This window comes from Trichechus manatus, unplaced genomic scaffold (genome assembly GCF_000243295.1).
Source record: "Trichechus manatus latirostris isolate Lorelei unplaced genomic scaffold, TriManLat1.0 scaffold00002, whole genome shotgun sequence".
Classification (NCBI taxonomy): Eukaryota; Metazoa; Chordata; class Mammalia; order Sirenia; family Trichechidae; genus Trichechus; species Trichechus manatus.
The window spans coordinates 28022895-28038419 of NW_004443938.1; the positions used below are offsets into that span (position 1 = coordinate 28022895).

The 15525-nt window shown below is 41.0% G+C and overlaps 1 non-coding gene across 1 annotated transcript; it reads right to left on the reverse strand.

The window, feature by feature from the left end:
* Positions 1-11100: 11100 nt before the first annotated feature.
* Positions 11101-11183, reverse strand: TRNAL-UAA (transfer RNA leucine (anticodon UAA)). Its single transcript has one exon. It is a non-coding gene; the product is annotated as a tRNA-Leu (tRNA).
* Between the last annotated feature and the right edge of the window lie 4342 nt (positions 11184-15525).

Here is a 15525-nt window from a genome sequence, read left to right on the forward strand (position 1 = left end):
TCCAAGCAGCAGAGTATTCAGCCAGGCCTCCTGAAGTCTGGAACCAGTGTCTCACGTTCTCTCTTTGGCCACATGGTCACTCATCTCTGCTTTTCTCTGTGCATTTGCTTCATCCTTTTCTCTCTCTGGACATTAGATTATTTTGCTTCTCTGTGCACAAATAAAAGACAGCTCTCCGGGAGACCTTACATATTCTTGCAGTAGGTTTATAATCCAAATTCTTGGGAGAGAACATAACTGTTCATGCTGATTCAGATGCCCATCCCTAGCCTGATCAACTGAGGCAAGGAGGCTAGTGTCACATGGTACTTGGCCTCAGCTTGACTGGGGAGGTGGATGTTTCAAGAAGTGGCATGGGCAGGTGAGTTGAGTCTATCTCAGCAAAGAGACAAATGGGCCACTGCGTCGGGCTGAAGGGCCCTCAGCTTGATGCATAAGGAGGTTGAAAACTTTTGGATCTCATGATATCTCAGTATGTTACTGCTAGAGCATGACTTTGGGGGCAGTGGTGGTTCATTGGTAGTATTCTTGCCTTCCACGTGGGAGATCCCAGGTTCCATTTCTGGCCAATGTGCCTCACGTGCAGCTACCACCCATCTGTCACTGGAGGCTTGGGTGTTGCCATAATGCTGAGCAAGTTTCAGTGGAGTTCCCAGACTAAGACACACTAGGACAGACTAGGAAGAAAAGCCCAGTGATCTACATCCAAGAATCAGCTAATGAAAACCCTAAGGATCACAACAGTCCGATCAGCAACCAGTCATGGGGATGGCACAGGACAAAGAAAAATCTTTCAGGGTGAAGGACACTTCTTTATTGTGTAGGACTACGGTGCATTGCAGAAGACCCAGCATCCCTGGCCCCTCGCTAATGGCAGTTGCTGTTGTGTGCCGTTGAGTTGATTTCAACCCATAGTGGCACTATAGGACAGAGTAGAACTGCCTCCTCGGGTTTCCTAGGCTGTAATCTTTATGGAAGCAGATTGCCACATCTTTCTCCCATGGAGTGGCTGGTGGGTTCGAATTACCCATCTTTTGGTTAGCAGCCAAGCACTTCAGCACTGCACAACCAGGCGTCTTTCTAATGGCAGTAAAAACCAAAAAACCAAACCCACTGCCATCAAGTTGATTCCAACTCTTAGTGACCCTATAGGACAAAGTAGAACTGCCCCATAGAGTTTCCAAGGAGCGGCTGGTGGATTCGAACTGCCGACCTTTTGGTTAGCAGCCAAGCTCTTAACCACCAGGGCTCCCTAATGGCAGTGGCTCTCCACAAATCATAATGTCATACTAAAAACATTAGCATAAGCACTTTTCCAAAATGACCCCAGGAGCTGTGCCACCACTGTTAAGGATCACTGGTTTAGAAGCTAGTTTACCTCTGTCAAGGATAATCTGCCTCATTTGGTTGGAAGCTTTGCCTAAGTCGGTCCTCTCTAAGCCAAACATTTAACAAGCCCATGATTAAATCTCATGAAACCATTACCTATTTCCTTTTTGAAACATTACAAATTTTTTTGTACTTCTTCGATATTCAAGAAGACACTCACTCATATTTTTACCAATACTTAAAATCTTGTTGCCTAGGACTCTTTTAGCTGCAAATAGTGAGAAGCCAACTCAAATCATTTTCTTTCCATAAGCAAAAAAGGAATTTATTGTCTTATTTAACTTGGAAAATCCAAGGGTGGAGCTGATTTCTGAAACAATTGGATTCAGGAATTCAAGTGAAGGTTTTGGGCTTGTCTCTCTCTCTCTATCTCTCATCTTGGATCCTTCTGTGTGCTGAGCGCCTGATGGTGGGCAGATGGCTACTGACAGCTCCTCATTTACATTCTGTCAGCTCTGTGAAAGGCCTCTGCTTCTCGTCTCCTGCTTTAACTGTGACTATGAGTGGATTAATGGTCTGATTACTTGTTTAATACTTGTGTTCCTCAACAAAATGTAATATCTGTGAGGGCAGGGGCCTTGTCTTTCTTTCTTTTTTTTTTTTTAAATTAATATTGAGTTTTTGGTGAAAGTATACACAGCAAATTAGGTTCTCACTTAACAATTTCTTCACAGATTGTTTAGTGACATTGGTTACATTTTCCACATGGCATCAACATTCTCATTATTTCCATTCTGGTTGTTTCGTTTCCATGATTCTTGCTTCTCTGCCCCCTCTGACCTTCTTATCTTTGCTTTAGGGTAAATGTTGACCATCTGGTCTCAAATAGATGATTTTTTTTTTTTTTTTAAATATATAAGAGGATCACAGTACTCATGGGTGATATTGCCTATTTTATGTGCCAATCTGCTATTTAATTGAAAGGTGACTTTCAGGAGTAGTTTCAGTTCAAAGTTTAAAGGGAATCTCAGGGCATTGTCTCAGGGGCTCCTCAGGTCTCTGCTCGTCCAGTAAGTCTGGCTTTTTTATTTTTTTTTTTAATTTTGTGTTTTGTTCTATAATTTTCTCCCACCATCTACTGTGGCTGAGGTCAGAACCATCAGTAGTGGTAGCCAGGCACCATCTAGTTCTTCTGGTCTCCAGATAGATGAGGTCATGGTTCGTGTAGAAAATTGGTCCTGGGCTGGTTTCTTCTTTGAATCTTTGATTTCCTTCTTTCTCTTTTGCTCCAGATGAGTAGAGACCAATAGTTGTATCTTAGATGGCCGCTAGAAAGCTTTCTAAGACACTAGTTACCAAACTAGGATGTTGACTGCAAGCTTTATGGACTATGTTGTGCCAATTGACTGAGATGGGGGACCTTCTCTTTCTTATTCATTGTTGTATTCCAGAACCTACCATTGTATTGCCCATTCTAGGTATTTAAAAAACATGTATTGAATGAATGAATTTTTCATTTGGAGTTAGAGTTGTCCAGCTTTTGGTACGGTCATCTCTCTGCAAGACTTTCTAAACATTTGAAAACATGGGCAAAAGGCAGCAGGTACCATAAGCTAGCAGTAAGTAGGCATTAGGCTAGCTTATGGTGCCAAGATGTAAAAGCAGCACAGAGAAATCCAGTGGGAAGGAGAGTCTTTACTCCTGATCCACCCAGAGGGCTTCTCCACCAGAATGGACAAGTTCATCACCATCTGACTTTGGTCTGAGAATTACTTACAGGAGACTAAAATCAGCATTAAAGAAATTGACTAATTGATTCAATAAGTATATTATAGTGGTCATTTCAACTCATTAGGCCACTTTAAAATTTCATTTTAGTTCCATGTACACTTTTACATGTTGTTTGCAGTGCACTAATAGGATTAGGCATCACATTGAATCACGGTAAAAGAGCTTTCCTGCATAGTAATAGACTTCGTCAATGCCAGTCTATACTCTATGGCGCACTTCGCCGAATTTAAAAGCAGGATATTATAGATCATTTTGTGCATTTTCCAAGTGACAGGGATTTCTTAATTTTTCTCATGTGAAATAAAAAACAATTAAGTCAGGTTGCATTTGAAATCCAAGCTGAACTGGGTGGGTCAGAATTGCTAGAGTTTAAAAAATGTGAACAACATCCTTAATATAGCTATTTGTGACTAACCCAGTGGGTGTGATACCCAGGGGAAAACAATACGTTCACTTATTATGTATTTGAAAGTTAAGAGTTTAGAACTCTGTGTTGTTTCTTAACATAAAAATTACTCAAGGAGTTACCCAGATTTCTGTGTAAGAAGTAGTTGTTGAGGGAAAATTAGGCATTTAAAGACTCTTTAAAAAGAAAAAAAATTTAACAAACCAAGCAGAAGAATGCAATCTATGCCCCCTCCTCAATTTTCTGTCTTTTAAAAATATCTCTTGCCAGTGATCTCATTTTTCTTCACTTTAACTGCCATGGCAACCACAGTGTATATCCATCAACAGAATCATTACTATAAACAACTCTCACCTTTGTAGCAAAACTGGGCTCATAATTAATTCATATGCATACTTTATGAGAATCACTAACTAGTAACAATAGCTGGCTCTATTGTGCGCTTCCATATGCCAGAAACTTTCTAACCACTTTATCAGCATCACGTTAAACTCTCACACCAAACTGCTGAGATAGGTACTATGATTATCACTCCCATTTACAGGTGAGTAAACAAAGATTTGGAGAAGTTGAATCACCTAGTCAAACACACAGTTAATGAAAGGTTGAAGCTGGGGTTAAAACTTGGGCTGGCTGACTTCAGGGGCCACACTCAGTCACGGTTTTGTGTTGCCTCACAGGACCTATACACAAACACACATAAAAAGAATCCATTGCCGTCAAGGGCAACTCATAGCAACCCTGTAGGACAGAGTAGAACTGCCCCACGGTGTTTCCAAGGCTGTGATCATTACAGAAGCAGACTGCCACATCTTTCTCCCATGGAGTGGCTGGTGGGATCAAACCACTGACTTGTTGGTTAGCAGCCGAGTGCTTCACCACTGTGCCACCAAGGCTCCCTGTAAACACACATACTCCTGTGTTTATGTGTAAAGGAGATTGTGGAATTGAGACAAACATTCAAAACTTAATAATCCGTCTTTTTAAAGCAATTTAAAAAGTTACCTTTTTCAGTAATTGCTAGCCTCACTACATGAATGAATAAAACAGCTGAGAATATAACCTAAACCAAAAGATAAATTTGAGATTTGAATTGTACAAGTATATTATATAGCATACCCAGATAGAAACAACTGAAAAATACTGAAGTGTTTTTGCCTCTTTGGGCTTCTGAATCTTTATGGTCCCTATTGATAGGTCCACCCAGCTGAAGTTTGAAACAAAAAAGCAAAGAAAAAAAGAAACAATGAGAATCCATGAACCTGTTCTTTAAATGAGGGCTGATATACGTACAACGATTATGAGGATGGCGCAGGACTGTGCAGCGATTTGTTCTGTTGTACAAAGTGTCCCTTTGAGTTGGAACCAACTCGATGGCACCTATAGTCAGTCAAAAACAATAACATAAGTACAATATATAGAATGAACTGTGAAATACACTCACTGGATTTTGAGATTGCTCACTTATTTATTCAACAGGTATTTACTGATCGTACACCATGTGCTGGGGACACTCTGTTAGGCCCAGCTTCCATTTCACTTCAGTGAGGGCCCAGGGCTGACCCTTGAATTGTTGTTGTTGTTAGGATGCTGGAATAGGGTGGCTAAAGAGATGGTTCTGGCCCGATTAGGTCATATTCCGTGGTCACAATGTGTCAGCGTCCGCTGCAGTCTGCTCACATGGGGATGTCCACTTTCACTCCAGGCCTCTTAATACTGAGTTTTACTCTCTACTGGATACTAAAATACAACCTAGGATTCTACTCCAGTGTTGTCTTTCTTTAAGATGATTTAATAACAACAATAGCAATAACTGCCTCTCTGTCAGGGTCTCTGATAAGTGGGTCAGGGACATCAAAATCTATTAAGATAAAAACGAAACCTAACGCAGGTTCACAATGGCCCCCTTTTCAGCAATAGAGCAGATGAGTAGACACAGGAAACTGGGATTATGTTCTCTGCCTCTTACTTGGCTATCTTTGTGAGTGAATAGACTCATTAAAACTTGGGGTATTACCATTCATCTCATTCGAGCAATTAGCAAATGTATGAGGTACATAGTAGCATGCATTCAAGTCACTGATTAGCTGCAATTGTATCTAAAAACCAAATAGAAAAAAAAAAAAAAGGTAATAATTAAGGTCTCCAAATTATAACTTGCTACTGAGGACAAAGGAAAGTTCTTGTTCAGAATTTTTCAAATTGGGCATGACTTCTGTGTTTTAAAACTGATGGCTAACCCGGATCACTATTCCCCTTAAACTTCACAGTCAGTTTCAAAGTTTGAAAAAAATATATTATATTGAAGTAAACATAGCGACCCTATAGGACAGAGTAGCTATGAGTTGGGATTGACTCAAGGGCAACGGGTTTGGTTCTTGTTTTATAAGATTAAAATAATGGCCCAGCAACAGTCAGTTATTTGGGATTTTTTTCAATGGCAGATTTATCATTGATTCTTGAAAAAGAAAAAAAAGAAAGTCAATTTACTGGTTGGAGTAGACATAGCCTTCATCTGCTCCTACACACATTAACTATGGAGCAACAATATCAGGAGTTTATAGTCAGACTAAGACAGTCAGAATTTAACAAATAATTTTGCCTCAAATTAACCAGTAGATGTCACTGTTTAAATGTACTATTGACAACAGTTCTTCCTACAGAGTTCTGCCTAGAGAAGTCCAATAGTAAATAATCAAATAATTTTGGATAATTTACATCTAGTTCAAGCTCAGAAAGAGAACCTTTATAAAGCCACACTCCTAATGTATAGATTAAAGTAGTGACTGAAATCCTTATTGTTAAAACAAGTATTAGAGAATCATTATAAGCTTAATGTGGTATACCTTCAAGTGATTCAAATTTAACTTCAAAACATATGCTAAATTTTAAGAATTTTTTAGCATTCAAAAAGTCTAATATAACACATTTACTTTTCAAGGAAAAATATTCTGCTACCTTTTAGAACCAGACTTTGATTTTTAAAAACTATTATTACTTTATATATGTAATTTTTAGTGAAAGAAAACATAACTTTTAAATCCAAAAAATAAATATGTTTCCAATTGTACCTACCACCTAGAAAATGTAGGTGTATAATCTGTGTATGATCTGTGTCCATAAAAGGAGACTGTGAATGTAAAAGTGTTTTGAAAAATGCAAAGTCGGCTGCACATGCAAGGTAAGATTACTGCCTTCTTGCACAGTGTTGTTCTATTGTACTTCCCATAAAGGATGGCTCCAGAAAAGGGAAGAGAACTCACTCAGAGTTGTGAAACACCTACTTCTATGAGAAAAATATTACAGCTCGTTCATCCTTACATCCTCTCTGTGGAGCAGAAACGAGGAACGAGACTGGTAACCTGGGAAAGTTGACACATCTGTTAAGTCTGACCTCAAAGCCTGAGTTCTTTCTATTGAGTCACCTTGTGATTTGAACTGTTATAAATGGAATCATATTCTTAAAGTTTGCTGCATTAAATTAAAATTCACTTACAGAATCTTACTTATCTGAGGAAATCGGTGATAAAGCATTACATAGAGAAGGATATAATAAAGACAAAGATTCCTTCTAAATTGGCAAGTGAAGATTGCAGTTAAGTAGACTATATATATTGATCAACGGAAAACTGGGTTTTGCCCTGGGTGCTATTGGATAGATTTTCTTGTTTCAGACCAGCAGCTTTCAGATATCATTTTGCCATTCTCTGTGGCATCTTGATGATCTGTTGTCTGAATTTCAGGGTCTCAAAAAGAATAGTAGCTGGCCTTTTGCCATCTCTGCTCAGACACAGTACTGATTAGAAGTGCTGATCAGAAGTTTGATTTACAATAAAGTTTTAAAGGAACAAAGTAAAAATCAGCACTATTCTTTGCCTATTCTTGGTACATACCAGGTAGTATTGTTCCATACTTGTGCTTAAACATATTAATACAAACACTTAAATTAACATGAACTTCTGAATTCAGGCTGGAAAGACTTCCAATCAATATTGTTCCTCCTTGCTGGAGTTTTTAGGAAGAAATGAGATAGGCTAGTCTCAATCTAACTACTGACCGAATTAAACAATTTTTCCAAAACAATATTTTCTTCAAATTCAGCACGCCCCCCTCTCCCTGACATATACGAACAGATCAAGAGTCTCTAAATTGATAGATTTAGATACTTCCAAAAGCAATGTTAATCCAGTTGCTTCTTGTTTTACATCCTTCAGCAGGCTCCTGCACCATGCTTAGCGTAATTCAAGGGGGTTTCTCCCGCCAGTGGCCCTCTCCCTCTTTTCCCTTCCTCTCCCCTGACTCCTTTCTTGAGTTCTTAACAAAAACTGACTTTCTGGGGCCCAGTCACAGGCCCCTGCACTGCTCCTTTAGCACCTTGGGCATAATTTGTAGTTTCCCATTATAAACGTGGTTTATTAAAATCTCTGTCTCTTCCCAGGGGAAACTAGCACAACTTGTACAAGGAAAGGTCATGGAAGCCCCATAGACACACCCAAACTCCCTGAGGGACTGAATTGCTGGGCGGAGGGCTCTGGGGACCATGGTCTCGGGGAACATCTAGCTCAGTTGGCATGACACAGCCTATAAAGACAATGCTCTACATTCTACCTTGGTGAGTAGTGTCTGGGGTCTTAAAAGCCTGTGAGCGGCCATCTAAGATACTCCACTGGTCTCATCCCTTTGGGAGCAAGGGAGAATGAAGAGAACAGGATACAAGGAAAAGATCAGTCCAAAGAACTAATGGACCACAGGTACCAAGGCCTCCACCGGACTGAGTCCAGTACAGCTAGATGGTGCCCGGCTACCACCACTGACTGCTCTGACCAGGATCACAACAGAGGGTCCTGGACAGAGCTGGAGAAGGACGTAGAGCATAATTCTAACTCACAAAAAAAAAAAAAAGACCAGATTTACTGGCCTAAAGGAGACTGGAGAAACCTCAGGAGTATGGCCCCAGACACCCTTTTAGCTCAGTGGTGAAGTTACCTCCGAGGTTCACTGTTCAGCCTGGGAGTGGACAGCCCCGTAAAACCAAATGAGACTAATGAGGTGCAGGAGTCCAGTGACAAGGGCCAGAAGCTGGTGATAGGGAACCCAAGTTTGAGTAAGGATACTGTTGATGTGTTGTGAGATTGTTAACCATTGTCATAGGGCAACATTTGTAGTAACTGTTAAATGAGAAACTATTTTGTTCTGTAAGCCTTCATCTTCAGTGAGAATAACAGCACAATTGGAAGAGCATAGTCAATGTCACTGAACTGTGTATGTAGAAATTTTGGAAATGGTGTATCTTTGGCTCTGTGTATTTTCACCAAAAAAAAAAGGTTGAGAAGTTACAGGGTTGATATGTTGTGGGGTTGTTAACCAAAGTCATAAAACAACATGTGTACTACTGTTTCACGAGAAACTATTTGTTCTGTAAGCCTTCACCTGAAGTACAATTAAAAATAAATAAATCTCTGTCTTTTGCTATCAGAGGTCCTTGAGCCAGAGGCTGGGTTGTTTATCTGCACATCCAAAGTGTCTAACAGTAAATGGCTCATAGCCAGCTCTCAGGTGCTGAAAGGATACTTATTTCCAAACTATTTAGACACTCTTCCACTTCCTCTTTTCTTTCTTTCTCTTCCTTCCTGAACAATTCAATCCTGAAGCCATTAGACGGGCCCAAGCAAGCTAGATGTCTATACTGGCGGAGGGGGGCGGGAGATGAAGGAGTGTAAAAACCAACTGCTGTGGAGTCTGTTCTGACATGGTGACCCCTTGTGTGTCAGAGTAGAACTGTCCTCCACAGCGTTTTCAATGGCTGATTTTTTGGAAGTAGATTGCCAAGCCTTTCTTCTGAGGCACCTCTGAGCGGACTCAAACCTCCAGCCTTTTGGTTAGCAGCTGAGCCCGTTAACCGTTTGCACCACCCAGAGACTCCACAAGGAGTGTAGGGTGTTGCAAATGTGAAAAGGGAGAAAACTAAAACAAAGCCTGTAGTGTTGGATTGGAATTGGAGATACTGATGTGAACTCTGGAATATAAATAAAAATAGATATATATATATAGATAAATATAGATGTATACGTTCACACACACGTATTTTCTAATTCTGTCCACTGAGAGGACCTGGAAACAGCAACACCTCAAAAGCAATGAGCAGACCTAGCACTAAGATTTTGGCTTCTAAATACCATTCTCCACTAAAAGGAACCAGGAATCTTTGGAAAATGGCAAATTCTAGGGCTGGGTCAAGGTGAGCCTGGAATATCTTATACTGGAAAGTAAGGATGTGAAAAAGAATGATGGAGATATGTTAAAAGTGAGCTTGAAGGAACTCCCACTGGTCCAAGCTGGGACATTTTGAGCACCAAAACAAATAATGTTAGAATGGATTGTGATCATTAATTAAAATAGGACACCATGAATACATACATATTTATATTGCTTCAAAATACTTCTCCACAAAATATGTATTAATTACAAAGGGGGAGAGAGTACAGTGGAGAAGCCCAGCAGACAATACCTTAATCAAGTGAATTCCGTTAACATCAGTAACAGGCTGCATTAAAATCATGCCCACTTGAGAGGATGGGATGAGACCACAGCATCACTTCTGTGACAGTCCTGTTGAAGACTCATAATCTGAATTTAATCACGAGGGAACGTTAGACAACCCCAAACTGAGGGACAGTATACAAAATGACCTGTGATCTTCAGAAGTGAGAGACTGAGGAATTTTTCCAGCTTGAAAAAGTCCAAGGAGACACAACAATTACATGCAACTCATCATTCTGGACGGGACCTTTTTTACTATAAGGGACATAATTGTGACAACTGGCGAAACTTGAACCGGGTCTGAGGATTAACTGTATCAATGTTAATTTCCAGATTTTCATGATTGTATTGGGGCGTTTAGTCGGTATCTTACTCTCGTATGATTTAAGAATAAAAAATTACTTGACTATACTTGCAGATTTTTTCCCTCTAAGTTTTAGACAGTTTTATTATTAAAAAGAAGTATTAAAAATGAGAGAGAAAGGAAAGGGAAGGGAGAAAGGAGGGAGGAAGAAAGAAACTGAATCACAGCCATTACTATTTTCAAATTCTTAGCCGAATGCAAGTTAGAGTCCATTTTAGGAGCTGTGATGCATGCAGCCTCCGCCTTCAAGGAGTTGTGTGCACACAATTAATTTTGGCGGAAAACAAAGGTAGACTTGTATTTTTAACTTTTCTGAAGAGGAAGTTTTTAAATCCGCTGCCATCTCGCAGCCCCCTCCCCCACCTCGCGGCTCCCACCCTGAGGCGGGGGCAGCCGAATCGCTCCGCCAGGGCTTTCCGAAGCCCAGGCCGCCTTGCCCCGGAGGCCGAGAACACTGGGCGGCCCCTGAAGCTGAGAGCTCTGCTCCGCCCCAGAGGCTGCCTTGCGTCCCAGCCCAGCCCGCCGCGCCGTCTCCCCTGTGGGAAGCAGAGCTGCGCGTTGTGGGGGTTGCGCCTCCCTCAGCCAGAAGACTAAATTCCAGAGCTCAAGGTGTGGTGTGCTCTGTGAGATTTATATTTTTTAAAAAAAAAACAAAAGAAAGCACACCGTTTACCAGGAGTGGGGTTCGAACCCACGCGGACATATGTCCATTGGATCTTAAGTCCAACGCCTTAACCACTCGGCCATCCTGGTGCAGGCGTACGCTGTATTCTTCGCTCTTGCTACAAGCTGTATTCTACCGTCCTCCTCGCGCCGTCCTTCAGGAATCCCGAGAAGTCTTTCTCACAGCTCTTTTCGTCTCGTCAGCCCGAGCTGCCGAGGCCTCTCAGCAAATGCCTCTGTGTGCTGCCGCTGCAGCTCACTGTTGCTGTCGCCCCGCCGCGGCAGCAAAGGCCATGGCAGCAGAGGGAGGCGCGCTTTCCTCTGGGGCTGCGACAAAAGTCGGCGGTGCTCTCGAGGCAGGGCTCCGGCCAACCCAGGTCAGCTTTCAGTTTCGAAACGCGCGGGCGCCGGAAACAAACACAGTGGTCAACTTCTGAATTCCTCGGTGGAAGTGTTGGAGGCGCCTGGAATGGTGTACAGGGCCGCAACCTAGAGGGCGTCGTTTAGTTTGTTATATTCTGAATAGAATTGTCCTTGTTAGGTACCCTCCAATAGGTTCCGACTCATAGCGACCCTATATACAACAGAACGAAACACTGCCCGGTCCTGAGCCGTCCTTCACAATTGTTGCTATGTTTAAGCACATTGTTTCAGTCACTGTATCAATCCATCCATCCATCTCGTGGAGGGCCTTCCTCTTTTTCGCTGACCCTCTGCTTTACCAAGTATAATGTCCTTCTCCAGGGACTGCTCCCTCCGGATACCATGTCCAAAGTATGTGAGACAAGTCTCTCCATCCTTGCTTCTAAGGAGCATTCTGGCTGTACTTCTTCCAAGAAAAATTTGTTCGTTCTTCTGGCAGTCTGTGGTATATTCAATATTCTTCGCCAACACCATAATTCAAAGGTGTCGATTCTTTTTCCGTCTTCCTTATTCATTGTTCAGCTTTAGCATTCGTATGAGGCGATTGAAAATACCATGGCCTGGGTCAGGCGCACCTTAGTCCCCAAAGTGACATCTTTGCTTTTTAACACTTTAAAAAGATGTTTTGCAACAAATTTGCCCAATGCAATACATTGTTTAATTTCTTTTATTTATTTATTTATTTTTATATTTTATTTTTGTTTTACTGTGCTTTAGGTGAAAGTTGGAAACCCTGGTGGGGTGGCTGGTAACCAAAACGTTGGCAGTTCAAATCCACCAATCGCTCTTTGGAAACTATGGGGCGTTTCTTCTCCGTCCTATAAAGTCGCTATGAGTCGGAATCGACTCCACAGCAGTGGGTTTGGTTTTGGGTTAGGTGAAAGCTTAAGGAGCAAATTAGTTTCTCATTAAACAATACACATATCGTTTTGTGACATTGGTTGCCAATCCCACAACGTGTCAATACTCTACCCTTCTGGACCTTGGATTCCCCATTTCCGTTCATCCAGCTTTCCTGGCCCCTCCTGCCTTCTCATCTTTACCCCTGGACTGGTGTGCCCATTTAGTCTCCTGTACATGGTTGAACTGCATGTGTTATTGTTTTATAGGCCTGTCCAATCTTTGGCTGAAGGGTGAACCTCAGGACTGACTTCAGTCCTGAGTTAAAAGGGTGTCCGTGGGCCATACTCTTGGGGTTTCTCCAGTCTCTGTCAGACCAGAAAATCTAGTCTTTTTTTTTTTTGGTGAGTTTGAATTTTGTTCTACATTTTTCTCCAGCTCTGTCCGGGACACTCTATTGTGATCCCCATCAAAGCAGTTGGTGGTGGTAGCCAGGCACCATCTCGTGTTGGAGTTAGTCTGGTGGAGGCCACGGTAGTTGTGTTCCATTAGTCCTTTGGACTAATCTGCCCTTGTGTCTTTGGTTTTCTTCAGCCTCCCTTGCTCCAGACAGGGTGGGACCAGTAGACATATGTTATATGACCGCTCATAAGCTTCTAAAACCCCAGATACTACTTACCAAAGTAGAATACAGAACATTTTCCTTATAAACTATATTATGCCAATTGCTCTAGATGTCCCCTGAGGCTGTGGTCCCCAGCCCTCAGCCCATTAACTCCATCCCTAGGAAAGTTTGCCTGCACCAGGATGTCTGAGTGGTTAAGGTGTAGGACTTAAGATCCAATGGATGTATGTCTGGGTGGGTTCAATCTCCATTCCTGGTAGATTATATATTGGAGCTCTGGTGGCTCAGAGGTTAAGAGCTTGGCTGCTAATGATAAAGGTTGGCGGTTCAAATCCACCAGCGGATTCTTGGAAACCCTACGGAGTAGTTCTGCTCTGTTAAACAGACTTGCTCTGAGTTGAGGTGATGGTTTTGGTTTGATTTTTTTTTCCTGGGAGTTTGCATGTGTCTATGAATTCTATGACTTTGCCTTGGTCAAGTTGTGCTGGCTTCCCCAGTATTGTGTACTGTCTTACCCTTCACCAAAGTTACCACTTACTCTGTTGTCTAGTTAGTATTTTTCTCTCCCCACCTCTCCCCTCCCTCTTAACCATCAAAGATCGTTTCTTTTTGTGTGTACACTTTTTCATAATTATGGTCTCATACAGTATTTGTCCTTTTGTGATTGACTTATTTTACTCCAGATTCATCCATATTATGGATGTTTCCCAGATTCGTCATTGTTCTTTATCATTGCATAGTGTTCCATTGTGTGTATGTACTATAATTTGTTTATCCATTCATCTGTTGATGGGCGCTTAGGTTGTTTCCATCTTTTTGCTGTTGTGAGTAATGCTGCAATGAACATGGGTGAGCATATGTCTATTCGTGTGACGGCTCTTATTTCTCTAAGATATATTCCTAGGAGTGGAATTGCTGGATCTTATGGTAGGTATTTCTATTTCTAGCTTTTTAAGGAATGCCATATCGTTTTCCAAAATGGTTGTACCATTTTGCATTCCCACCAGCAGTGCATAAGAGTTCCAATGTCCCCACAGCCTCTCCAACATTTGTTATTTTCTGTTTTTTTTAATTCATTCCAGTAATGTTGGGGTGAGATGGTATCTCATTGTGCTTTTGATTTGCATTTCTCTAATGGCTAGTGATCATGAGCATTTCCTCATGTGTCTGTTAGCTGCCTGAATGTCTTCTTTGGTGAAGTGTCTATTCATATCCTTTGCCCATTTTTTAATTGGATTATTTGTCTTTTTGTTGTAGACATATTGGATTTTCCTATAGATTTTAGAGATTAGACCATTGTCGGATATATCATAGCCAAAACCATTTTCCTAGTCTGTAGGTTCTCTTTTTACTCCTTTGATGAAGTCTTTTGAGGAGAATAAGTGTTTAATTTTTAGAAGATCCCAGTTACCTAGCTTATCTTCTGGTGTTTGTGTATTGTTAGCTTGTACCCTATTTATGCTGCATATTAGGGCCTCTGGCGTTGACCCTATTTTTTCTTCCATGATCTTCATAGTTTTTGGTTTTATATTTAGGTCTTTGATCCATTTTGAATTAGTTTTTGTGTACGGTGTAAGGTATGGGTCCTGTTTCATTTTTTTTTACAGATGGACATCCAGTTTTACCAGCATCATTTGTTAAAAAGGCTCCCTTTTCCCCATTTAATGGACTTTGGGCCTTTGTCAAAGATCAGATGACCATAGGTGAATAGGTTTGTGTTTGGGTTCAAGATTCTGTTCCTTTGGTCAGTGTGTCTATCATTGTACCAGTACCAGGCTGTTTTGACTACCATAGCTGTATAGTAGGTTCTGGGGTCAGGTAGTGTGAGGCCTCCTACTTTGTTATTCTTCTTCAATAATGCTTTATTTGAGGCCTCTTTCCTTTCTATATAAAGTTAATGATTAGTTTTTCCATCTCGCTAAGGAATGCTGTTGGTATTTGGATCAGGATTGCATTTTATCTGTAGATTGCTTTGGGTAGAATTGACATTTTCACAATGTTGAGTCTACCTATCCGTAAGCATGCTATGTTTTTCCATTTATGTAGATCTCTTTTGGTTTCTTGCAGTAGTGTTTTGTAGTTTTCTTTATGTAGGTCTTTTGCTTCCCTGATTAGATTTATTCCTAAGTATTTTATTTTTTTAGGGGCTATTATAAATGGTATTGCTTTCCTGATTGCCTTTTCGTAGTTCTGTTTATTGGTGTACAGGAATCCAACTGATTTTTGCATGTTTATCTTGTTGTATCCTGCTACTCTGCTGAATCTATTAGTTCCAGTAATTTTCTTGTGGAGTCCTTTGGGTTCTGTATGTATAGTATCATATCATCTGCAAATACGGATAGTTTTACTTCTTCCTTAGCAATTTGGATGCCCTTTATTTCTATTTTCTTGCCTTAATGCTCTAGCTAGGACTTCCAACACAATGTTAAACAGGATTAGTGATAAAGGGCATTCTTGTCTTGTTCCCGTTCTCAGGGGAGTGTTTTCAACCTCTCTTCACTGAGAATGATGTTGGCTGTTAGTTTTGTATAGATGCTTTTCTTA